The sequence below is a fragment of the Microcebus murinus genome, chromosome X (genome assembly GCF_040939455.1).
Source record: "Microcebus murinus isolate Inina chromosome X, M.murinus_Inina_mat1.0, whole genome shotgun sequence".
NCBI lineage: Eukaryota > Metazoa > Chordata > Mammalia > Primates > Cheirogaleidae > Microcebus > Microcebus murinus.
Window position 1 is genome coordinate 103,888,231 of NC_134136.1, and position 27,029 is coordinate 103,915,259.

General features: G+C 35.3%; 1 protein-coding gene across 1 annotated transcript in view; it reads left to right on the forward strand.

Moving 5' to 3' along the window:
- Nucleotides 1-27,029, forward strand: part of IL1RAPL1 (interleukin 1 receptor accessory protein like 1) — a 1,316,165-nt gene that overhangs the window by 666,505 nt on the left and 622,631 nt on the right. The gene's annotated exons all lie outside the window — the stretch shown is intronic.

Sequence of the window (27,029 nt, forward strand, 5' to 3'; positions counted from 1 at the left end):
AAAAAATCTAAAGCAGTTGATTCCCAACTTGGAGAAAGCCTTAGAATCACCTAGTATCTTTTTCAAATAAAAATTAGAGTAATACTTCTGAAATTCTGATCAGCACCTATCACTCCTCTGTCATAAGGATCATGCCTCCCTCTTATTGTCACCTATAAGAATTACCTTTATGCTTAGCCATGGCTACAGGTGTGTTAGGACATTAAGATAGGTCAAAGCCATGTACAAGTTAAACAGAAATGTATCCTTTTAACATTGACACCATATATTATTTTACAGTTAATGTTAGAAAGTATAAATGAATATTAGCAAAGATTTGTGCTTGGGAAAGATGCCTAATGGATTTTAAAGGAACAAATGCATCATTCCTTTGGCAACTCTTGTTCTTTCTCTTAGGGTCTACTAATCCTTTTATGTTCAAACATAACTTTGAATATAAGTAGAGGTTTTGTAGGGGCATAGATAAATAACTGTCATACTAGTACATTTAAAGAGTACTGTTTGGACCAGCCGTTCTCACTTGACCAATAGTAATTTGATTTTAATTTCGTATCTGCTATATTTCTTTTAAGAAATCATTATTTCTGATTGTTCATGCATGTGGGAGGTGATTCTTCAAGATAGGCAAGTGTATGTCCTTGCATTAGAATTAGATTAGAATTGAGTTGAACGTCCTTAGTCTAACACTTCATTTCATTACTTATTGTTGATGCAAAAATAATGATGTGTTCACATTTAGTAATCTGAATTTTGAAAGCACTGAGGTTGCAATTCTTTGATGTGTTTAAATATCCAATGTGATCCAATGCTCTGAGAAATTGCATTAAAATGCCTTTGAATTTATAGTTGCAATAATGAATGAAAGTTTGAAAAGTTTCCAAAATGATGACATTTACCATATGTTCATGTGCCTACATATTAATGGAAGGTGAAACTAAAAAACAAACACTTTAAGTTTGCATGTTTGTCAAATGGCATCGTAGAGAAAGTGATAAACTGCAGAAAGAGATACTTTGTCACTGAAATGCAAATATGCCAATTGATTTGAAGCTAGTGTTGTCATGGCTTCCTTTTCCAATTTGGAAAGGAGTACTCAAAATCTTTATAAACAGCATTTGAAATAGCATGAGTTGGTGTTGACGTGAAGAAAGCCCAAGGGCTGTTAGTTGAGTCACTGACATTTTGGCACATTGTTAGCTATCAGGCCACAAAACTGTCACCATTAGTTTTTAAATAATCCACTTGCAAAGAATTTCAAAAGTTTGAAAATATTAGCTTCTATTCTAAGGTTCTAGTCATTGTGATAAGTGTTCTGGGTATTAACTTGTCAATGAAATGGTTTAACAAGGCTTTCATATACAGCTAATTTGCATTTACATATAAATATGTGCAATTAAATGGTGTAAATAATGGAAACACCTAAGATTACTATCATTATAATGAAAAAGAACTTTTTTACTCCCTTCCCTTAAGATCTATTTTAGACAGAATAATATCACATAGTTCTTTGCTCCATAGTACTTGGTTTTTTTACTCAGCTTTCTCCTTTTTGAATTTTTATTTTTATTTTTTACATGAAAAAGTGAATGAAAAATTACTTAATGGGTACAATTTGCACTATTCAGGTGATGGTTACACTATAAGCCCGGATTCCACAACTATGTACTATAACCATGTAACAAATTGTACTTGTACCCCCTAAGTCTATTTTAAAAAATTAAAAAAAGAAAAAGCAAATGAAGGAGAGCTGTGCAACAATTTCTTTTGTTTGTTTTTCTCTTATGGCCATGTATAAAAACAAATTTATTTAATTAAAAATAAAATGTTCCAGGCCGGGCGCGGTGGCTAACGCCTGTAATCCTAGCTCCCTGGGAGGCCGAGGCGGGCGGATTGCTCAAGGTCAGGAGTTCAAAACCAGCCTGAGCAAGAGCGAGACCCCGTCTCTACTATAAATAGAAAGAAATTAATTGGCCAACTGATATATATATAAAAAATTAGCCGGGCATGGTGGCGCATGCCTGTAGTCCCAGCTACTCGGGAGGCTGAGGCAGAAGGATCGCTCGAGCCCAGGAGTTTGAGGTTGCTGTGAGCTAGGCTGATGCCATGGCACTCACTCTAACCTGGACAACAAAGCGAGACTCTGTCTCAAAAAAAAAAAAAAAAAAAAAAAATGTTCCTATATTCTTGACTTCCAATTTTTAACTTCCCTTTTCAGAGTTATGCCCTATTTTTAAATAAAATTTTATTTTTGAGATAACTTCAGTTTTATATTTAGTTACAAGAAATAATAGAAATCTTCTCAATGCTAATATTTGCCAAAGCTATAGCATAAGACCGGGCACAGTGGCTCACACCTGTAATCCTAGCACTCTGGGAGGCCAAGGCAGGCAGATTGCTCAAGGTCAGGAGTTCGAAACCAGCCTGAGCAAGAGCGAGACCCCGTCTCTACTATAAATAGAAAGAAATTAATTAGCCAACTAATATATATAGAAAAAATTGGCCGGGCATGGTGGCGTATGCCTGTAATCCCAGCTACTTGGGAGGCTGAGACAGGAGAATTGCTTGAGCCCAGGAGTTTGAGGTTGCTGTGAACCAAGCTGATGCCACGGCACTCACTATAGCCTGGGCAACAAAGCGAGACTCTGTCTCAAAAAAAAAACAAAACAAAAAAACTATAGTATAATATCATAATCAGGGTATTGACATTGACACAGTTAAGACACGGAACAATGCCATCACCTCGAGGGTCCTTCCTGTTGTTCCTTTATAGCTACATTCATTTCTACCCAACCAAAATCCCAAACTCCTGGCAACGACTAATCTATTATTTATATTTATAATTTTGTCAATTCAACAATGCAATATAAATGAAATCATATAGTATATAACCGTATGGAATAGGATTTTTCATTCAACATAATTCCTTTGAAGTCCATCTAAATTGTTGCACGTATTCATAGTTCATTCATTTTTATTGCTCAGTAGTGTTCCATGGTATGGACATACCACAGTGTTTATTCACTTGTTGAAGGGCATCTGGGTTGATTCCAGTTTGAGGATAGTAACTATAAAGCTTCTATGAACATTCATGTATACTATTTTGTGGAATATAAGTTTTCATTTTTCTGGAATAAATGCATGAGTGAATATGGGTTGAATGGTAGTTGTGTATTTAGTTTTATAAGAAACTCCCAAATTATTTTCCAAAGTCGCTGTGCCATTTTTTTTTTTTTTTTTTTTTTTGAGACAGAGTCTCACTTTGTTGCCCAGGCTAGAGTGAGTGCCGTGGCGTCAGCCTAGCTCACAGCAACCTCAAACTCCTGGGCTTGAGTGATCCTTCTGCCTCAGCCTCCCGAGTAGCTGGGACTACAGGCATGCGCCACCATGCCCGGCTAATTTTTTTATATATATATATCAGTTGGCCAATTAATTTCTTTCTGTTTATAGTAGAGACGGGGTCTCGCTCTTGCTCAGGCTGGTTTTGAACTCCTGACCTTGAGCAATCCGCCCGCCTCGGCCTCCCAAGAGCTAGGATTACAGGCGTGAGCCACAGCGCCCGGCCCGCTGTGCCATTTTATATTCCCATCAGCAATATATAAGTGATCCAGTTTCTCCACATCCTTGCAGCACTTGGTGTTGTCACTATTTTTAATTGTAGCCATTCTGGTAGGAGTATTGTGATAACTCATTTTGATTTTAATTTGCATTTTCCTAATGGCTAATGAAGACTAACATGTTTTCATGTGATGACTTACCATCTCTATCCTTTTCAGTAACATATTCATGGTTTTTGGCCATTTTATAATTGAATCATTTATATCCTTTTTGTTGAGTTTTGAGAAATCTTTGTATGTTCCAAATACTAGTCCTTTTTCTGATATGTGGTTTGCAGATATTTTCTGCTAGACCATAGTTTGTCTTTCCATCTTCCCAATGGGTCTTTTTTTTAATTATTTTTTTTATTTCAGCATATTATAGGGGTACAGATTTTAAGGTTTCAATAAATGCCCTTTCTCCCCTCCCCCCACAAGTCTGAGTTTCCAGCATGACCATCCCCCAGATGGTGCACATCTCACTCATTATGTATGTATATACCCTCCCCCCTCCCACCTCCCACCTGCCCAGTACCCTATTACTGTACTACCTATGTGTCCACTTAAATCCTGCTCAGTTAATACCAGTTTGCTGGTGAGTATATGTGGTGCTTGTTTTTCCATTCTTGGGATACTTCACTTAGTAGTATGGGTTCCAGCTCTAACCAGGAAAAAATGAGATGTGCTATATCACCGTTGTTTCTTAGAGCTGAATAGTACTCCATGGCAAACATATACCACATTTTATTAATCCATTCTTGGATTGATGGGCACCTGGGCTGTTTCCACAGCCTTGCGATTATGAATTGTGCTGCTATAAACATTCGAGTGCAGGTGTCTTTTTTGTAGAGTGTCATTGGATCTTTTGGGTAGATGCCCAGTAATGGGATTGCTGGATCAAATGGTAGATTCACTTGTATCGCTTTAAGGTATCTCCATATTGCTTTCCACAGAGGTTGAACTAGTTTGCAGTCCCACCAGCAGTGTAGGAGTGTTCCTCTCTCTCCGCATCCACACCAGCATTTGTTATTTGAAGACTTTTTGATAAAGGCCATTCTCACTGGAGTTAAGTGATATCTCATTGTGGTTTTGATTTGCATTTCCCTGATGATTAGAGATGTTGAGCATTTTTTCATATGTTTGTTGGCCATTCTTCTGTCTTCTTTAGAAAAGTTTCTGTTCAAGTCCTTTGCCCACTTTTTAATAGGGTTATTTGATTTTTTTCTTGCTGATTTTCGTGAGTTTTAAGTGTATTCTAGTTATCAGCCCCTTATCGGATGCATAGGATGCAAAAATTTTCTCCCATTCTGTAGGTTGTCTGTTTACTTTCATGACTGTTTCTTTGGCTGTGCAGAAGCTTTTTAGTTTGATCATGTCTCATTTATTTATTTTTGTTGCTGCTGTGATTGCCTTTGGGGACTTCTTCATAAACTCTTTGCCTAGGCCAATGTCTAGGAGAGTGTTTCCAACATTTTCCTCTAGAATTCTGGGTCTTTTATAGAGCAAAAGTTTTTAATTTTGATGAGATTCAATTTGTGAATTTTTTTTTTATTTATGGATCATGCTTTTGGTGTGAAGTATAAAAACTCCTTGCCAACTCTAGTTCCTGAGAACTTTCTCTTATTTTTTAATTCTAAAATTTAAAAAAATTGCCAAAAGTTTGATTATTTTACATTTAAACCTGTGATTCCTTTAGAGCAAATATTTGTATAAAGTGTAAGGTTTATTTACATTGAGGTTTGGTTTTTGGGGTTAGACGTACAGTTGTTCCACACCATTTGTTGAAAAGATTATGCTTCCTTCATTGACTTGCTTTTGTATCTTTACTCAAAATCCATTGGGCATGTTTGTATGGGTTAATGTCTACATTCTCTATTCTGCACCTTTGTTTATCCCTCTGCCAATACCACATTGTATTGATTAGTGCAACTATATGATAGGCCTAAATATCAAGTAGAATGAGTCCTTCTTCATCCTTCTTTTTCAAGATTGTCTTAGCTATTGGAGGGCCTGTTATTTTCCATGTAAATCTTAGCATAAGCTTGTCTATGTTCACAAAACTTACTTGAATTTTTGTAACAATTGCATTAAGCCAAGAATGGATATCTTTACTATTATATATTGAGTCCGTCAATCTATGACTACAGTATGTCTTTCCATTTATTTAGGATTGCCTTTTTGATTTCTTTCATCAGCATTTTATAAGTTTCAGCATACAAATCCTGTGCACATTTTGTTAAATTTATACCTAAGAATTCCATTTTCTTTGGAGTGTTTGTAAATGATATTGTCATTTTAATTTCAGTTTTAACATGTACATTCCTACTATATAGAAATGCGATAGATTTTGTGTTTTAATTTTTAAAAACATAATTTTTTCAAATGACATATTTGTGAATATTCTATCTACTTATGAATGTCTACTTCCTTTGCCCAAGTCTTGATTTTTTTTCTTTAGAGACCAAATAACTTTTTTTCTTTGAAAGCACATATTTGGCACCTATCAAAAAGTACGTAGTGAAATCCATTTATTCATTCATTTAACAAACATCTACTGCTCACTCTGTGATAAGTAATATACTAATTCTAGGATTACAAAGTTTTAAAGAAAAGTTTTTATCCTAAATTAGTTTATATAAGAGAAAATAAGTATGCAATAAATTGCTGTAGATACTATGAAAATAGCTTTGAATTCAATGGGGTTCTGCAAAGACAAAGTAGCCCCATTCCTCCCAAATCTTCCCTCTTGCAACTAAAAAGCACGGACATAACACAACAAACAAGCATAAGGAGTCTCTGAAAGGTGGCAGAAAGACCTCAGAACTTAAGGAATGACATGGCAACATGCTGTGTTCTCACTATTCTGCCTGCTCTTTTACTATTTTTTTCACTCTTTGTTCTGTCATTTGAAATGCCTTTTTTCATTGCCTACCTGAATAATACATATCTATTTCTTGAAGAAAATCTAGTTTATGCTTATTTTCATTTGACTTTACCTAAATTGCTCCAAAGACAATTGTTTCAGTTACCTATTTTGAGGGGAAAACACTCCAAAACTTAGTGGCTTAAAACAACCATTTTATTTGCACATGACTCTGCAATGTTGGCTGGACTCAGTTGGGTGGTTCTTCTGGTGATCTTGCCTATGGTCACTTGTGGCTGGAATAAGCTATGCTTCAGGGTTTGCTGAGCCTGTTTCTCTATGAATTTTAAGGGCCTATCTCTATTCACATGGTCTTTCCAGCAATAGTCTGACTTTTTATGTGGCAGCTCAGAATGTATAACCACTTATTAAGCATCTCTGTGCATCATTCTTACTATTGTCCCATGAGCCAAGATTAGAGATAATATGGGAGGAAACATTACAAGGTTCTGAATTCTGTGAGGTATAGTTCCTTGGTAGGGCCATAAACGTAACAGTCCAACAGAGTCTGCCTTTTGGCCTTTAATACTGTAATTCATGTCCTTATACATGCAATTTACACTGACCCCATTCCTAAGACCTTCAAAGTCTTATCTTACTGTGGCTTCAAGATCAGGTTAGAAGTTCATGATTTCATTATAAAAGTCAGTTCTAGGTATGAATGAACGTCATCATGCTTAGTTCCCTGACTGCAACTGCTCAGAAGTGACTCCTCTTGATCCAAGGCTCTGTGAACTAAAAACACTTGTTATCTGGCCCTCACATAGGCAACATACAATGGTGAGTCAGGGATAGCATAAGCAAACTAAACAGTCCTATTTGAAATGGGGGTGGATAGGAGATACAAAGCAGTCACTGGCCCACAGCAATTCTAAAATCCAGCGGGGAACATGTCACCAGTTTCTAAATTAGGACCCAGTTCACCTTACTGAGAGTACTTCTTTATTACTCTTGGGTCCATCCTTTTCCTATCCATAGAAAGTTAATGGCCCAGAGGCCTTTCTTCAATTTGAACTTTATCTGTCCCTTTTAGTATAACATAGTATGATTCCTTAAAATGCTGTGAGGCTTCTATGTATTAAATTGTAATTCATTTCATTAAGCAGAAGCTACACCCGCAAATATCAAGATAGATGCTTTTTTACCTTGATGTTCAGGTCAGGGTGCTGGAGGGCAATGCACCAGAGATTCTTAGATACCTTTTGCCTAGCTAATCTTAGGGTATGCCTCTTAGACTCTCCTACCTAAGCGTCTTAGTTTTGCCTCATAGACCTTCTTAGCTCCTTTCTCTGTATGATAGAGAGTATGCATTGTATACCCAACATATTACTATGGACATTTTTCGCCATCAAAATCAATGTGAGGTGTTTGTCAATCAGAAAACACTCAATAAATATTTATTGAATGAAATAATGAAAGATTGGGGTTAGTATTCCTCAAAATACCTTGTGGAAAACACTGCTATAAACAAAATTATACAATTGTCTGATTCTATTATTCTCCATGGGAAAATAAAAGAATTATATTTCTTATGACATCTCCTGTCTGAAACTAACACAAATTATGAACTGCTTATCCTACATTGTGATTTTTGGTTTTTCAAAAGACAGTTTTCTGTCTTTTAATAGAATATACCTTCACTGTCACCAGATGTAAATAGAAAGTAATAAAACATTAGGTCTTAATTACTTTATTTGACTTCTATTACAACTTAAAATAGTTTAAGGTAGATTAAAAGCAATATGCAAATATTTGCATTTATTACTCAATGAATAAAAATATTCTAGTCAAAAAATTTTAGGTCTAATAGACCCATACAAGTAACTGCTATACCTATAGGATAAAAAATTTAAGTAATTTATTTTAATCTATATAATAGAATGTAATTTTAATATTTATTAATGTTTTATGGGATTATTGTTTAAAACTCAAGTTATTCTTGAATAAAAGGATATATAATGTGAGCATCATTTTAGAAACTCTTAAACATTTATGCCCCAAGGAATCTTCATAATTTGTTCAGGGCAATCAGAGTCCATATAAATGTTTTATATCCTACTCAGAAATTTTAATGATCATATGCATATGTGTTCCAAGAACCTAGTATAGTTTCACAATCTTGATTTCCTAATTTCTAAACTACCTCGCTTAATTGAAACCATAGTATACCCTTGAGAATATCAGCTGTAATTTATAGGCTATAAAAATGCAATTAAACCTACATAAGCTAGTCCCTTTTTTAAAAAAAAGTCATACACAAGTGAAAGTCTTTAAAATAAGATGTCAAGTCTGGATGTAGAGTCTCTTATGTATGATATATTGAAATTGAAGAACTGTACATCAGGCATTCTTCATACACTTTTTGGGTGAAAACATCTTTCTTGCCATAATGGGCTCCAATGAGATTTTCCAGTTGCATAATTCTGATAATGCTTGGAGATGGTGCTGAAAGATAATAACTTTAACTGTCTTTCCATGTCTGAGACATGAAAGCATTTTCTAAAGGACCAAACTATCTTTGAACAGGGCAATAAATAGCCAGATTGCTGTCCTTCTGAATTGTTTAAGAAAAAAATGATGGAAGCAAAAGCTAAGAGCTGTGTGGGTCAACTATTTGATTTACTGATTTTTTTACCATCTAGGAAATACATGTCTTCAATATGACAGCCTAATTTTTTTTACTAAGAAGTTGAAATAAATTCTGCTGGAGTGATGATGGGGTAATTTCTTAGATCACTGGATTAAGATAAGCTTTGTCTAATCTTTCCAAGTCCTATAAAAGAGACAGCTTTGAGAACTTTTTGAAATCAATTGTGTCATGTCCAGGACAGAGACTTACAAATTTTCTCTAGGAAGTATCAAATTAATATGAAGAAGGTAGGCTACTGAAAAAGATACATTTATAAAATCATTAGGTACATAATGTTTAATTCTAAGATTTTATGTCGTCTTTCTTTGTTTTCCATTTTAGGTAAAATGAATCACTATGGGCCCTTTTCAGTCATGGATAGAGCATGCATATTTTTTCATATTTTATAAACATTACTAAAAGCCTATGATATGACATAATTGATAATTATAATGAGGAAATTATAAAATTGCAAACAATATTTTCCAGGCATGCAGGTCATTTACAATTCAGCAAGACTACTGGTGGCTATACTTTTGTGCTTTGATTGTTATTTTTTTCTTTTTTGCTAAAAACTATTCTGGAAAAATTGTTAACTGCTAATGTTGAGGCAGTAAGTGAGGAGAAAGTGAATAGGCCTAATAAAGTAAAATAGCTCCTGATTAGCAAAATTTGAGATAAGTGAAGAAGTTGAATATAAAGCTAAAATTATCTAAGACTCTTTCTAAATCTAATTTCGCATGTGGTTCCCAAGCAAAAGATATAAATGATAATTTCAATGAATATAGAGAAGACAAAAAGGCACTATTTGGTTTTAGGATAGCTCATTAAGGACCCATGATTTTAGCAATGCTTGAAAGGCTAAACTCATGGCTAGCGAAAGTGTAATTGAGAAAGATTTCTCTGTGAGAAAGGTTTCAGGAGGACTAGTATAAAAGATATTAAATAATGATATAGAACAGGGGTTGGCAAACTTTTTCTATAAAGGACCAAATGGTAAAAATTTTAGATTTTGCCGGCCATATAGTCTCTATTGCAACTACTCAACTCTGCTGTTGTAGCAAAACAACATCCATACACAAGACATAAATGAATGGCCTTGGCCGTATTTCAATAAAACTTTATTTACAAAAACAGGTGGTAGGATGGATTTGGGCTGTGGGCCATTGTTTGCTGACTGCTGATGTAGAAAATGCCTTGCAAACTGCAAACAGTTAAACCAACAGTAGCAACTGTTGTTGTTATTAACAACAATAACAAAAAAAGCCACAATCTATTCCTGATAGAGCAAGAAGATTAGCTTTGTTCGAAAATGGGGTTTTTGTAGATGATCGTTAGAAGAATGACTATAAAAAATAGTGAAATAGGCCGGGCGAGGTGGCTCACGCCTGTAATCCTAGCACTCTAGGAGGCCGAGGCGGGCGGATTGCTCAAGGTCAAGAGTTCAAAACCAGCCTGAGGGAGACCCTGTCTCTACCATAAAAATAGAAAGAAATTAATTGGCCAACTAATATATATAATATAAAAATCAGCCGGGCATGGTGGCTCGTGCCTGTAGTCCCAGCTACTCGGGAGGCTAAGGCAGGAGGATCGCTTGAGCCCAGGAGTTTGAGGTTGCTGTGAGCTAGGCTGACGCCACGGCACTCACTCTAGCCTGGGCAAGAAAGCGAGACTCTGTCTCAAAAAAAAAAAAATAGTGAAATAAAAATACTAAGACTAAAGTAACAGGTAAGTGTCAAGCAGGGAATGGAGAACTGAAAGCAGTTTTTGTCAAAGTATCTTAGAGCAACTATATGAATGTTTAGAGAAATTAGAAAATGGAAAACAGACAAGGAGTTTTTACAATAATTGAGGCATAAGGTGATGGACTATAGTTACAGTATTAAAGGTAGGGATGGCAAAGAAAATAAAACAGATTCAAGATCATTATTGGAAGGAAAAATTGATCAGGGATGATAGTTGAATCATTACATTTGACGCTGCTATGGAACACAAGTAAAAGGAAAAGAGACAGCAAGAGGCATATCTTAAGGCTTTTCCATACAAAATTAAACTTATTTATTGAAAAATGCAGGGTATTAAGAAATAAAATTGCCTAGATTTTAAGCTATTAAACTAGGAAACATTTAAATAGAGTTACCCCATCATTGCTCTCCCAAACAGCATTAGAATGAAGAAAGGAAGGGGTTTGAGATACTTTCTAGGTCCTCTGATGGTCCACTTGTTAGTCTTTCCCTGATGTAACTTTGCATCTCTGATCACACATATATTATCATTGAGATGGGAAAAGAAAAAAAAATCTTTTGATCACTTGTCGCAGTTAGGGAACAGGCTATTGCATATAACAAGAACGTTAAAAATAGCAGTGTCTTAAACATGAGAGAAGTTTGTCAAGGAAAAGTCCAAATGTAAGCATTTCAGAGCTCATATGTTGGCTGCCTAATTGTCTAGGTCTGGGTTTTCTTCTGTATTTCCAACACTGCCCTCTATAGGGCATGGTCCTCATCCTTATTTTTCAAGATGAAACCATCTAACCATCATATCCATGCTATTATAAGCATGAAAATGTAGAACTAAAGGAACAAAGAACATGATCCTTCCTACCTTTAAGAAACAATGGTGATATCGCACCTCTTGTATATTCCTGGATAGAGCTGGAACCCATTCTACTAAGTGATGTATCTCAAGAATGGAAAAACAAGCACCACATGTACTCACCAGCAAATTGGTATTAATGGATCAACACTTAAGTGGACATATAGGAATAACATTTATCAGGTGTCAGGCAGGTGGGAGGGGGGAGGGGGGAGGGGAGCATGGGCAATATACATAACCTTAACATTTGTACCCCCATAATATGCTGAAATAAAATAAAAATAAGAAAAAGAAAGAACAAGTCCCAAAGATTACTTACATCACTTCTCCTTACATCTCATAGGCCAGAACTTGTTTGCATAATTACAACAAGTTGTAGTGATGACTTGGCTATATAGTTTTTATAATTAGTACCTATGTGCCTGATAAAAATATGACTATTACTAAGGATCTTGCATTGGTATTCCCAAATGAAAAGCTCAAGACAGGGATTCTTGTGCAAGTGATCTATTCAGGCGGTGCTCTCTGGAAAAACATGCAGGGGAAGAAGCCAGGCAAAGATGTGTTTTCAAAAGTCTAGCCTCACCCTCATCCCACAGGGAGCTCTGAAGCATAAATTGCATCACAGAATTTATCCTGGCTTGAAGTAAGTTTAAATGTCTCAGGCATCTCTATCCAGGTGGCTCTTGTCATGCTAAGGTGATTCTGGAAGGGTACAGGTGTGAGCCTTGACCAGCCAACACCCACAGCAGCTGAAGGATGAGTACAACAGCTGGTGAAGAAATTCTGGGTGGGATACCAAAAGCATCTGCTACGCTGACAAAGAAAGAGGACAGATATTAAGGGGAAATTAGTAGCCATTTTTGTAACAGCCAAAAAGTGTCCCTCCACATATGCTGAGATGTCTAAATATTCTATTTTTGTTTTGCGCATGGCAAGCAGTCGTCAATATTTGTTGAATGACTAATGCATATTCTTGAAAAACTTGCTGTTTTTTCCACAGCCTTCCTTCCTTAACATTTTTGAAAGGATTTAAAAATGTTAATATTCTCAATACCACCATACCTACCCCAAACACATACACAAGTATCCTGCCCTCAATAGCTATTCCCTTTGCACAGATTTTTAAGTCACACTTGCAACCAATTATATAATTACTTTACTGAAATCACTGAAGAATTAGCCGGAAAAATCCTTGCACTTTCAAGTGCTTCTAATTCTTGTTTCCAGAGAATTTCTCATTGTCCAAGAAATAAATAACCAGCCAGGTTACTATGATTGGGTTACATACAACTTCCTTATATTCACCTTATTTAACTCTTAGGTGAAGAACAGGTTTGAATTTGCTCAACAGTTTGCCTTGGCCTAGATTTATGCTGGCTTTACAGTGACATTTCTAGCTTTCAGGCAGGTCTCCATTTAGTAACTGCTTCATGATACAGAATCTGAGGTTATAAAATAAAAACTTAAATGAGGTCATTGAATAAGCATTTCACTGATTTCATTATATCTCACAATTATAGATCTTCAACTATCCATTTTCTCCCTTGAAGATCATAAAAGACAGTCCTATAAAAGAGTCATGATTATGGAGTAAAGGAGTAACATTTAAAGATTTGAAGTCTGGTCCAATGATTTCAGGAAAATGTCTTATATTGTCCTAAAGCCAAAAAAAAGGAAAGAAACAAAAAAGCATGATTTCAAAGCAATACCACATCAGATTGAATTAGTTAGACTTCATATTACAGAAAAGTGGCTTAAGCCAGACAGTTTATTCTCTCATATAAAGTAGTTATACGATAGGCATTCCTGGACTTTTATGATAATTTCAGGATTTTGCAAGGCTCAAGCTCCAAGGCTTTATGATCTGCCATTCTTACTTTGTGACTTACATTCCCAAGGTCACTCCATGCTCCCAGTATAACTGAAAAACTGAATTTTTAATGTTATTTAATTTTGAATAGCCATGTGTAGATCTTAGTCTTTGTTTTGAAATGGTCGTTAAAGGCCATTTGTAGCTATTTCTTAGAATAGAAATTCTTCTAAATAGCTCTTGTTTTCCTAGAATCATGTAATGTAGATGTGAAAAGGATTTTAGATTTCAATGTCTGGGTGACCTCATTTTATAAATGAACAACAACAACAATGGCAGCAGCAACAAAGGCGACCCAGAGAGGTTAAGTGGTGGCTTTCTAGAAACCCAAAGCTAATGTTCAGAAATACTGAAAATCAAGCTGGATCTCCTGATTCTATAATCAGTGCACTCACAAATATTCGTGTATCTAAAATATTTAAAATTTTTTTCAATAATTCAGACAGATTTTCCTCTGTTTCAAATTAGTAAAATTTTATAGAATTATCATTTCAATTTATTTTCAATGGCTATTTTCTTTGAAGAATGGTTGCAATAATCTTACAACAAATTTTTACCCCATCTACCCTAGATATTGAGGCTTAGGCTTTCTTTCTGGTCTTGATTCTATAAACCAATCCACTAAATGATAAACTAGCAGTTAATTTACATTAATTTATATTAAAATAAGGATACTATTTCTGTTACTTTAGAAGTTTTTAGAATTAGTTGCATCTAAGTTTATGTGATTAAATTGGCTAGGGATTTTTGATATTGTATCCATTTAATTAATTCCAGTAGAGTTTCAAATATCTACTCTACAGCAGCAGCCACTGGACTAGACATTGAAAGCACAGCAGTGAATTAAGCCAGAATAGAATTAAGCTAGAATACATTCCTGTAGCTGGGAATCTATTCTGGAAAAGAGCCTTTGAAACAGTAATTACTTGTGTCCTGACTTTTAGGAAGGAAAAGAACAGGGTGCCTTAAGATCAGATAATAAGCTGACCCAGCTCACTTGGTGTATTGGCTCACATTTGAAGGCTGCACTGTGCCAAGAGAAATCTGAATACTTCTGGGGTTGCACAAAAAATTTCCAGAGTGTATGCCACAAGAGTAGTATGAAGGAAATTCATCTCCAGAATCTCAATTTCTACGTGTACTCTTGTCTAAAATTGCCTGAAAACTCACAATAGCACTCTTCCACTTTACAAAAGAAAGGCATACTTCTCTCCCTTCCCAAATTATAGCATGATGCATTGCCCCAGGGTGCAAAAAGGACTTAGAGTGCCAAACAAAGGGATAGTCTGAAATATTAGTTTGAAAAAAGGGCCCCTTAAACTCAGTGATCTTCCTCTCCTGCCTGTCTCACAGGAGTTTCTGATAAGTTTGAAGCTTAATCCAAGTTGGTATATTCTTAATTCACAACAACCAAAGCAATATATAGTAGTGATACTGAGTTGTTCCAATGTAATTGGAATGTTTTATAGGACTGTCAGCTTTTCTGAAATGCATTTCGTAAAACTCATGGATAAATTTTACTTTTCTTTCATATGTGGTGTGCATTATACAAAGAAAGAACATTGAAAACCTGTTTCATCAAATCACACCATGAAATATTTATTTCACTTAGGCAATTTTCATCTTATTTCCCTTTATATAATATATAATATTTTCTCCCACCTATTAGCAAATAGCTTATTTAAACTTACAAAAACTAGATGTCAAGTTTAAATAAAGAGGTTTTTAAAAGTTCTTTTAAAGGAAACATGATCCCCAAAAGTTTGAAAACTGCTGCTTAATGTTTCTCAAATTATGGTCTTATTTATAATTAGATAAAAAAAATCACCAAGGTACTGGTTTATAAATCAAACAAACAAAAAGATTCCTGGATCCTACCACATACCTATTGAATTGGAATTTCTGGGAAAACAACGTAGGAATCTGATGGTTCAGCATACACACAGCTGATTCTTATCCACATTAAGTGTGAGAATGTATACACAGGTGATAGTGATTACTATGGTTTGGATGTTTGTCCCCACCCCCCACAAACCTCATGTTGAAATTTGACTCTGTTGTTGGAGGTAGGACCTAATGGAGGTGTTTTGGTTATGGGGTTGGATCCCTAATGAAAAGATTAATGCCTCTCCATTGGCAGTGAGTGAATTCTCACTCTATTAGTTTCCACAGGCACTGGTTGTTTAAAAGAGCCTGGCGCCTCCCCACTCTGGCTCTCTTTTGCTTCCTCTTGCCATGTGATCTCTGCACACACCTGCTTCCCTTTCTTTGCCTTCCACCATAAATGGAAACAACCTGAAGCCCTTACCAGAAGCAGATGCTGGTGTCACACTTCTTGTACAGCCTGAAGAATTGTGAGTCAAAGAAACCTCTTTTCTTTATATATAACCAGCCTCAGGTATTCCTTTATAGCAACACAAAATAGACTTAGACAGTGATCCTTTTAAGAGAATTATATCTCATACAAATTCAGGAAGATGACGCTTCATGTAATCAAACATGTTGTATAGTCTCTTGATGGTAGACATCTAGCACCTAACAGTGCCCAGCGCTTAGTAGAGTCTTAAGAGTTGATGATTCAAAGGGAATGAACACCAAGGTCTATACCTCCTTCCAAAATATTAGAAGATTGAATGTAAAGGATGCATTGAATGTGAAAGGTGTACTCTATAGTTAATGGGGTTTTTTTTATTTTTTTACAAAAAACTCTTTACCTCTTCAGCTAAATTCAATTTACAAATGGAATCATAGGTAGTGAAGACATAGCAGGGTGCCTTCCAGATTTCACTGCTGTGATCTTCAAATGAAGGAACAAGGCAGATTAGTCAACTTTCTGAAAAGTTCTTAATTAAAGAAACCAATAGTGTGCAGAGTAACAGCCTGTGTGTTAACCTTGTTGACACAGTGTAGAAGTCCCATGTAGATAGCTTGTACAAAAGAATAAAAATGTTCTAGTTCCTAAATTGAAGTTTTCAAGTAATTGTGTTTCTAGTGAAAATTGCTTCAATGGATGTCTGTTCAAAGGCTTTAGCTTACAAAGTAAAGACTTGAAAATATAAAACTTTCTTGATCTCTGAATGTTGTTTTCATTAATTAGGTGAATATGACAGCTCTCTCTTTACCCTAATAGCCCCCCTGGAGGAAATAACAATTTTGTTTGTCTAAACAGTACTTAATGACTACTCTAAAATTAGAGTTTAAGACCTTTAACTCTAGAGTGCAAAGCTCTATGTCCTTGACTCTGATGTTTATCATGAATATTAATTTCTGATCTTAAAGTCAAGCCATGAAATTTTTATATATTGTCATACCTTTCCCTTGACAATTTTTGTAATTGCCATAATTTTCTCATCAGCAAGAGTTGTTTGTGGCTTTCCTGGTCTAAGGAGGCTATAAAATTGACAGCTCTGAATTCCCTCTTTTGTTTCAATGTGAAGCTGTAGACTTGTTTACTCTGAACAGTAACTAGACCTCTGATCTTAAAAGAATTATGGTTTTTATTGGTGCCTTTACACAATAAAGGAGTCAATATATTTTTGTCATTACATGTTTTCATTGTTACCTTTGGGATTACTTTCCTATCAGGGGAGATTTATGTTCATTGCTGCAGACACTTATTCTGTTGCTCACACAAAAATATTATTTTCTGCAAGATATCTATCATTTTCTTTAAAATTGATTTATTGATAATATTTGATCATCAATATGTTCATATTGTTTATAAGTGTTCAATGTTAACACTAATTAAATGATATATATGGACATATACATGTAAACACACATATACATACTTTTTTAATATATGTAATTCAATTGAAATATTATTCTCTTCTGTTTGTACTTTTAACAAAGATTTATTGAATATCTGCTATACATTAAGCCCAGACTTTGTTCTGTGGATAGAAAGAAAAATAGACAAAATACAAAATTGGCCTGAAGATGCCACGATCAACCTGGGAAAACAGACAGACTCATAAAAAATTATGTGTATCACTGTATGGAAAATGCTGTTGGAGATATGATGACAAAGAGCTATTGCAACGAGAGAGACTCAGGGATGGTTACACAGAACGGGGCATTGAGGCTGCACGAGATGGATCTTTCTTGATAGAGAAATGGAAAGGATATTTTATTGTACACAGTGGCAGTGGCTCAATCCCAGCCATGGTGATTTGGGCAAAGGGTTTTGAAAGGGAAGAGCAACAGCTATATATGGTAGAGTGAAAAGTTTAAAGTGGTGCATGAGAAGAGGCAGAAACTAGAAAGGAAACTTGTGAATAGATTTGGGAAGGACCTGAGAACAGAATCTAAGGCTCTAGTGTTTGAATTTTTTTCTTACTAAATGGAGATGGTGATCCAGGATGGCCTAAATATCATAGAGAAAATTATTCTAGATATTCAGTCATTCAGACAAATATTGCTAAAATTTATTTATGAACATTCTTCTTGGCTAGGTGATGGCTAAGAGTCAGTCTCTGTTCTCAAACATCTTATAGTCTTTCAAGGGAGAAAATTAAGTCAGTCAATAATTACTGTCTGATATGACAGAGGTTATGAGAGATGAAAGAACAGAGTGTAATGGGTACACAGATGAGGCATGTAATTCAGCATAAAAATCATGAAAGTCTTCTTGGAGATATAAGTATTGAGTTCTGATATGGGAATAAACCTTATTTAAATGAAAAAGGAGGTTTGCAGAGGATCCTAGGTGAGGAAATAGTAGAATGCTAGAATCTAAATATGCCTTCTAATTGTCTATGACTACAGCAAATGCCCATGACTTGGATTATTTTTAGATATAGCTACTTAAGTCAGAAGGGATCAGTTCATGATCTTGGCTACAAAACTAAAGAGCTAAAACTTTACATTAAAAGGTACAGGAAGACAATGATGAACTCTAATCAGGTGGATTTATTAAGGTCAGATAAAAGCCATCAGATTGGCCGGGCGCGGTGGCTCACGCCTGTAATCCTAGCTCTCTGGGAGGCCGAGGCGGGCGGATTGCTCGAGGTCAGGAGTTCGAAACTAGCCTGAGCAAGAGCGAGACCCCGTCTCTACTATAAATAGAAAGAAATTAATTGGCCAATTAATATATATACAAAAAATTAGCCGGGCATGGTGGCGAATGCCTGTAGTCCCAGCTACTTGGGAGGCTGAGGCAGGAGGATTGCTTGAGCCCAGGAGTTTGAGGTTGCTGTGAGCTAGGCTGACGCCACAGCACTCACTCTAGCCTGGGCAACAAAGCGAGACTCTGTCTCAAAAAAAAAATAAAATAAAATAAAATAAAATAAAAAAAAGCCATCAGATTGAGGGTATCAAGTGTTTGTAGAAAGCAGCCTTCATATGGGTGGGGTACTGGTGTCATCAGTGAAAGAGCTAATCACATGGGAGAATTTGAGGGTCTGGACTTAGGCCATGATAGTAGGAATCCATAGAAAGTCAAGAAAGCTACTAGGCCAATGCTTTCATAGAATTTGGCCATGGTTTGAATGTTAGGGATGAATCATCAATGATGACTTCCCAGAGAGTAGATAGATGTTGATGATGTAAAATGTGTGTATGTTTTAACAATCAAAAGGTTTTAGTACAAATATGAAACCTTCATAGAGAAATATTATGATTTTATTGCTTCCTGGCCTTTTGGCTAAGAGAAGTATTATGATTCAGCTGTGTAAAAACTGGCTAAGAACCAGAAGACATGGTTCCTAGATCTTCAGATTTCTAATAGTGTGAATATTGGATGATACTCTAAATCTTTCAGAGCCTCTAATGAAAAAAAAAATGGGATACACATCAGACATCTTTGTATAGGTTACGTGAACCAAAATATCAGTAAGCCTTGCACAAAATTTTAACTTTACAATAGAAACCACATCAAGTATTTTGGCCCTAGGATCTATCAATTTGTTTATTATTAATGAATGAGTGAATCTAGTTAAAGAAGTTTCATTTTTCCCATGCCTCTATTTGGACAGCTGCCACTAACTAAGTAGTGGTTTGTTACGACTGCACTTCATACACAATTTGTTCCAGACCAAAAAAGTGTCTTTGTTAAAACATTTCAATCAACTAAATTGCTTAATAACTCCAATTCATATTTTGAGGGGAAAATATACTTAGAAAAAGAGTTAAATGTGTAATTTTATTTCTGCTTCTTTGAGCCTCCTCTTTGTCTATGCCAACAGGAGTTTTCTCCTCCTATGAAACACTTTTTTGTGAGAAAATCCTCAGGTCATTGGAACTTAATTTTGAGTTATATTCCTGCCCCTACCCTCCAATATGTGTGTTAATTATCTTATGAAAAATAGCCTTTTCCTCTTTTTTTTTTTTTTTTTTTGTCCCAAGAAAGTCTTCAGTCTCATCCAGTAGTCAGATTAGTGTTAAGTATCTTTGTGTGAGTGGCAACTCTTTTCTGATCATAAAGAAAGAAATTATGATCCCCACAAGCACACCACAGGGCCAACATACCCTTTTATCAATCAGGAAAATATTTCTTTTTTATCTCTTTCTTTTCTGGCCCTTTGAAGTTCAAGCTTATGTAAGAGTTAATTTTAATGAAATTGTTTTAAAATATCTTTTAATCACTTTAACAAGCCTCTAGCAGAGCATTGGGTTACTTTCTTCCTCAAAGAGTTCAAGTTGTCTTTTCCAAAACATGTACTTAAAATGGCCTTGAAAAGGGAGATACATCAGGAATTTCCTTCAAAAGAATATAGGTGGTGGTTGTTGGAGTGATGAGTAGGGATATATTAATAGACGGAATTAAATCAGCAATATATTGATAAATGTTGGATGATGGTATATGGGAGTTAAGTAGTGTTCTTTTATGTATGTTTGAAATTTTCTGTACTTAAAAAGATTATGGAAACTTAAAAAATTAAAATTGTTCTCCTAATTTTATTTTTGTAGCATTTTATCTCTTAACATGATATATCAGTTATCTATGGTTGTATAACAAACCACTCCAAAAGCCAGTAGGTTAAAACAAGAAGCAAATATTGATCATGAGCCTAGAGATCCGCTGGACTGTCTCATGCATCTGCTGTTTCCAGTGGATGATTTCTATTCATTTTGCCTGGAATATCCCACATGTTTTGTGGTTATCTATATATAGGCTAGTCTAGTATGGCCTCAGTTGCTAAATGTGAGCTCTCCTCATGGCCTCTAATCCTTCACAGAGTAGACTGCGTGTGTGTGTGTGTGTGTGTGTGTGTGTGTGTGTGTGTGTGTGTGTTTCATCTAGAAGGTCTGGGTTCTAAGAAAAACAATATAAGACAATATAAGGATGTAAAGCTTCTTGATGTCTAGGCTCAGAACTGGCACGCCATCTAAAATTTAGCCACATTCTGTTGACCAAAAAAAGTCACAAAGCCAGCCTAGCTTCAAGGTGTAGAAAAGTAGACTCTACTTCTTCTTGGAAGGAACTGCAAAGTCGAATTGCACTGAGAGCATGAATGCAAGGGGGAGCATAAATTGGGGCCCTCAATGTAATCAATCTGTCATATAAGAATTTACTGCTTTTACTCAATGACTACAAATATTCTGTTAATTTGCAAATTTACATTTACAAATACTAACTCTCCCTCTAACTTTACCCTACCTACTGGTCACCTACTCTTGGATTTCCCATAGGCATCTCACATTCAAGTAACTAGAGTTTGTTACTCCTTATGTAAAACCTCCTACTCTTCAGTACATGTGTATATACAATTAATGTCTTTACCATTCATCTATTCATCCCTCTACCTATTATTTAATTCAATAAATACTTAATTCATGCTGATTATATGCCTAACACTGTGATAATCATCGATGAACGTAAGGTAAGTAAAAACAAACATAGCCTCTGCCCGCATAGGACTCAGAGAAATGAACAAGAAACCCAATGGGAAATCACACAAATAGACATGTAAAATTACATAAATAACTGCTGTTAAAGAGAAAAGAAACATGATTATGCATGATGTTATAATCAGATATTATTGACATGGTGTTTTGGAAAATCGAGAGAGGCTTATCTGAGTTTGTGGTAATTTAAGTGAGATCAAACTTTGGTCTTTGGTGTATGGAGACATAGAACATAAACCTCAACCAACCTGAGAAATGGACCTTTGCTATTAAAAAGCCACTAGAATTTGGGGGTTGTTTATAATCTAGTCTGTCCTGATGAACATACATGGTGTTATTATTGGTCATTCATACACATCTTGAAGACACCAAGGATGATGGCAGAGCTTGGGATGAGGAGGAAATCGGTAAACCAGGTATCAAAGCCTTTCTTAATGAGATTGCAGATGAGCTGAGAGGGCAAAACAGTATAGAACCAACTGATATACATTTAAAAAGGGCAGGATTTTGGAGAAGAGAGTGGATGAGGTATTATTTAGAAGCCATAATAGGAAGGAAGATCAGCAACCCCAGCTCCTATCTTTGAAATGCAGAAAATATGAGGAAATAAATACATACCACCTGAGATGGCTGCAGGGGACATGGTAGTCACAGAGGAAAACCAGGTTTTATTGGGTGGATGCCAGGAAGAAAAGGGGATGCTGAGGATTTAGGGTATTCATTTGGGTATGGAAATATTGTACCAAAGGGTACAGTGAAAGAGTCTGAGACATGGGATGTGTGTAGCCGCTGAATATGATTGAATAAATGAATGAATGAGTGAATAACAGAGCATTATGGACATGCTAATGCAGGAAAGTGTGTGTGTGTGTGTGTGTGTGTGTGTGTGTGTGTGTGTGTGTGTGTTGGCGGAGGTGATGCTTACAATTTTGGCATTGACTTGTTAAAATAAGGATGGCAGACATCATGAGTTTAACCTCACTGTCTCTTTGAGGGGGATGACTCACTTGGTTGGGGTGATGGAAGAACCACAGACCATAGAATCCATATGCTTTTTATGCTGGGTTGATGATGAATAAGAACTTCAAATCCTCAGTGTCTATAACTACTTTTTAGTCTAATCTCTCATTAATCCTCACATGTTTAATTGCTTCTGATCCAGCTGTCTTACATTTTTATTCCTCACTGCAAAGAAAGTGATATTTACACAACATAAATCTGAACTTGTTACTCTCTGTTTAAAAATCCTTCAGATTTCTCAAGCTTTCAGGATAACATTTAAACTCTGTTAAAGCACAAAGGCTCTTTATCATCTCTCCTGTAGCTACTACTTTTGTGTCCCCTCAAGGTACTTTCCTCTACTAATCTTTCATATCAGTAACACAGAACTACTTAAAGTAGCTGTTTCATACGAGTGTGCTGGTGTCTATGTTGTTCAATCTATCTGGAATCTCCATCCTACCCTCTTCATGTAGTTAACTCTTCTCCTAAGTATAGTCTGAATTAATGACACTTTGCATATATTTTCCTAATGTTCTTTTGAAGTAACTCAATTAACCCTGAAAGTTTCAGAAACACTTCATCAAACACTGAGTAAGCTTATTTCACTGCTTTTTTTTCTTTCTTTATTCCTGAAGCTTGGGAAATCATGAATTTATTTCCTTTGGAAGTATTCAATATTTTATTAGTGAATAAAAATATTATTAAAATAATTATGAAGCCAAGCATTGTAGCTCATACCTGTAATCCTAGAACTCTGGGAGGCCAAGGCAGGAGGATGGCTTGAGACCCAGAGCTCGAGACCAGCCTGGGCAACACAAGTAGACTTCATTTCTTTAAAAAGAAAAAAAAAAAAACTAGCTGAGCATGGTGGCATGCCTGTAATCCCTGCTACTTGGGATGCTGAGGCAGGAGGAACACTTGAGCCTAGGAGTTCGAGGCTGCAGTAAGCTATGATGACACCATTGTACTCTACCCCAGGCAGTAGAATGAGACCTTGTCTCAAAAAAATAAATAATTTTTTAAATAAAAGATAAAAATTACCAAAAAAATGATATGTACAAATAGCTTAATGAATTTAAATACATTTTGATCAAATGAGATGAAGGAAACAAAATAGTAAATATGAAAAGCCATAACAGAGAAAAAGGAAAACTATAGGAAGTGTGATTTGGAACTAAGATAGAACTAGAAATAGTATAATTGGGAAATGTAAGAGTATGACATTTGGGTCATCATGTGTACTTAAATAACTGGACATACAATTGCAGAGGTTATTTTGATAAGTGGAAAGATTTCTCATTGTTTATACATTTTTCCTTTGACAGAAACCTTCCTAAATTCTCTCCAGACACTTATCTTATTTCACTAAATATAAGATACCAAATATTGTAAGAGACACAATCAATATCTGTACCAATAAACTATGACACAATGCTTTCTTATCACAACAATTGTAAAAGACATCCCCAATTTTAGAGATGATAAAATATAAGCAAAATGTGCATCTTAGAATTAATTAAATCGAGAAATTGATGAAAAAAGACAAGTAACTAAATTATTACATATATGCTATCAGAAAACTTCCAGAGGAAATAAAGTCATGACCTTCCAAACTTCAGAAAAAAAAATTAAAGAAAATAAAATTTACTGAGACTGTTTGACCAGTATTTGTCAAGAAGTTTCTGTAACCTTAAGAGTATTGAGTTACTTCAAAATAGCATTAGAATAATACACGATGAGGGTTATTATCCCAGAATCTGGAAAGTGAGATGTTAATGTATAGAAAACTGATAAGTTATAAGCATATTTTTTGAGAGGGATATAAATTCTCTTAAGAGGAAAAGAAAACACCAAAGGTTGCAGTTTTATTCCCCTAGCAGTAGTCCCCAACATTTTGGGCACCAGGGACTGGTTTCATGGAAGACAAGTTTTCCATCGATTGGGCCGGGGGAGGGAGAGCTCAGGCGGCAATGTGTGGCCCCAGTTTCCTAACAGGCTATGGACTGGTGTCAGAGTACCGCATCCCTATAGGACATTAGTCAATTCTGTATCTAACTTTGCAATCTTATTCTATCACTTTTTCTTTAGTCAAAGAGATATTGTGGCAGACACTTGTTACAAAGGGCGAGGGAGATTTTATTCAAAACTATTGCAATATGGGTTAAGACTATTGCAACAAGGGCCAGAGAATGCACTCCATTGAAACAAAAGGCAGGGGAGGGCTTAAGCATTGGGGTGAGCTAGAGGCAAAGTACTAGAAGACACTAAGGAAAAGGTTGGTCAAGGTGGCTAGGTCATGTGTGTTTGCCAGTTGGTGCTTATCCAGGTTGGGCTCCCACCCTCCCACAGAGACTGGTAGTTAGGGACACTACGTTTCTTGATGTTTACATTTCAAAGGGATAACTCCTAGGTGCTTGAGAAAGACTTTCCTAGGTTGTAGAAGTTTTATATCTCAAAGGGGCAGAGAATAAAATTATAACTGAAAGTTTTCTAAAATAAAAGAAAAGGAAGGTTGGAGGCTTGTAATCAGAAAGAAACCTATCTAAAGTTTAGTCAAGCTGAGGGGCATGTTAAGGCCATCTTGGTCAATTTCACTGACTATATATACCAGTCTCTGATATTCTTTTTGGACCAACTTTGTCATCCTTCTGGTTCCCTCTAAACCTTTGACATTTGCTCACTCTATATTTGTATGAGGTTCATGATTTTATATTTATGAAAATTATATTGTGACTTTTTTCTCCTATAACGGTTGCTAGAACAAGCAGAAATCACAGAAACTGAAACTAGAAAACAAAGCAAAATAGCAACAAATAAATACATTAAAACCCAAATTTGGAAAAGGCAGAAAAATCATTTCTGGAATCTGACTAATGAGACAGCATGGGAAGACTGATGGGGTAAGGGAGGGATAAATGGAAATAATTGTCTTTGGAATGTGAACATGAACATAATGGAGAGGGCAATGAATAAAAAATATGACAATGTTAAGTATTTTATGTCATTGTCCCAAGAGGTGCTCAGTTGAGAAATCACACCAGAAAAAAAAAGCAATTTAAATTATAAGAAAAGTATGTGGTAACAAAATATTAGGAGAACTCAGAAGTGTCAGAGAATAAACAGTTTATTACCACCTTGTAAGTAGCTTCTAATCCTCTTTCTAAATTTTCTTTGTAAGTTCAAAAGTTAACTTGAATTCTAATTCAGACATGTAATAGATGAAGCTTGGAACTTTTACTTGTGTATTGCCAGGAAAAATATTTACCTTAATATATTTAAATCTTTCCAGGTACTCCTATTTATTTATTATAAATGTATAAAAGTACTTTTCTTTGATGCTATACTAGGTTTATTTCTCATTGTCTGAGAAAATGAACTGAAAATTCTAATCTCCATTTCCTAAATTACTATTTTTCTCCATGAAATACCTAGAAATATCCAAATGATTGGATTAAAATAGAGTATGGTAAATTGCCTTCTAGAAACACTCTTCAAAATTAGAAATTACCAAAAGTAGAAATCTAAGCAGTATACAGTAGTTTTTAAACTAGCTCCTGGAAGATGTGCATAAAGATTTTTGCTTTGATTATTTTTATCTTGTCATCGTTAACAATTTCAAGTATAAAAGACATTCTGTACATAACAGGTACTTGATAAATGAACATTAAATTTGAAAATCAACTATCTCCTTTATTTTCAGTATTAATGTAATCAATATGAACCAACCAGTAAAGAACATGACAGAGTTGCATTACAATTTGTAGTCTAAATATTCCCTTATAGAGAAATTTCAGGAGCAATGTACTCTACACGGGCTTTCCAAAGATTGTTTTCAGGGATACTGGTCTGTCTAGATCAATGCAATTGACACTATCCAATAGAATTTTGAGTGTGATGATGGAAATATTTCATGTCTATGCTGCCCAATACAGTAGCCAATAGCTACATATGGCTACTGAGCACTTAAGATATGATTAGTACAACTGAATAACTGAATTTTACATTTTTTCATAGAAATTAATTTATATAGCCATACGTTTCTAGTGGCTATAATATTGGACAATACAGCTCTAGATCCTTCAAAAACAAAGAAAATATTTACTTATTTATTTTTTGTTTCAAGAACAAAATTTTGCCAAACCTAGAATTTCCCAAATTTAGTTGTTCAAGAAACTCTCTTTATATTCTGAAAAAAACATGGGGGTACACTTTTCACAAATTTTGTATCAACAATAAAAAAAAGAATAAGATATTTCAGGCCATTTACACATTATTCCATATTTTATTTGCTCATTCATATATGTATCCATTCAAACAACATCTAGCGAGCTAAGTGCTTGGCACCTTTGAGATACAGTCTTGTTCATTTATCAAGTATTTCTCATGAGACAGGCAGATTAATAAGAGATAATTACATGCAGTCTGGTAAATTCCAAGAAACACAGAGGACATGGGAATATAGAGGTGGCACACAATCAAAATTTGCCACGGGGAAGCATTCCAGAGGGAGACTGGAGGACAAGTAGGACAATGCCTGGTTAAAAAGAGGGCTCCTTTTCATTTTTA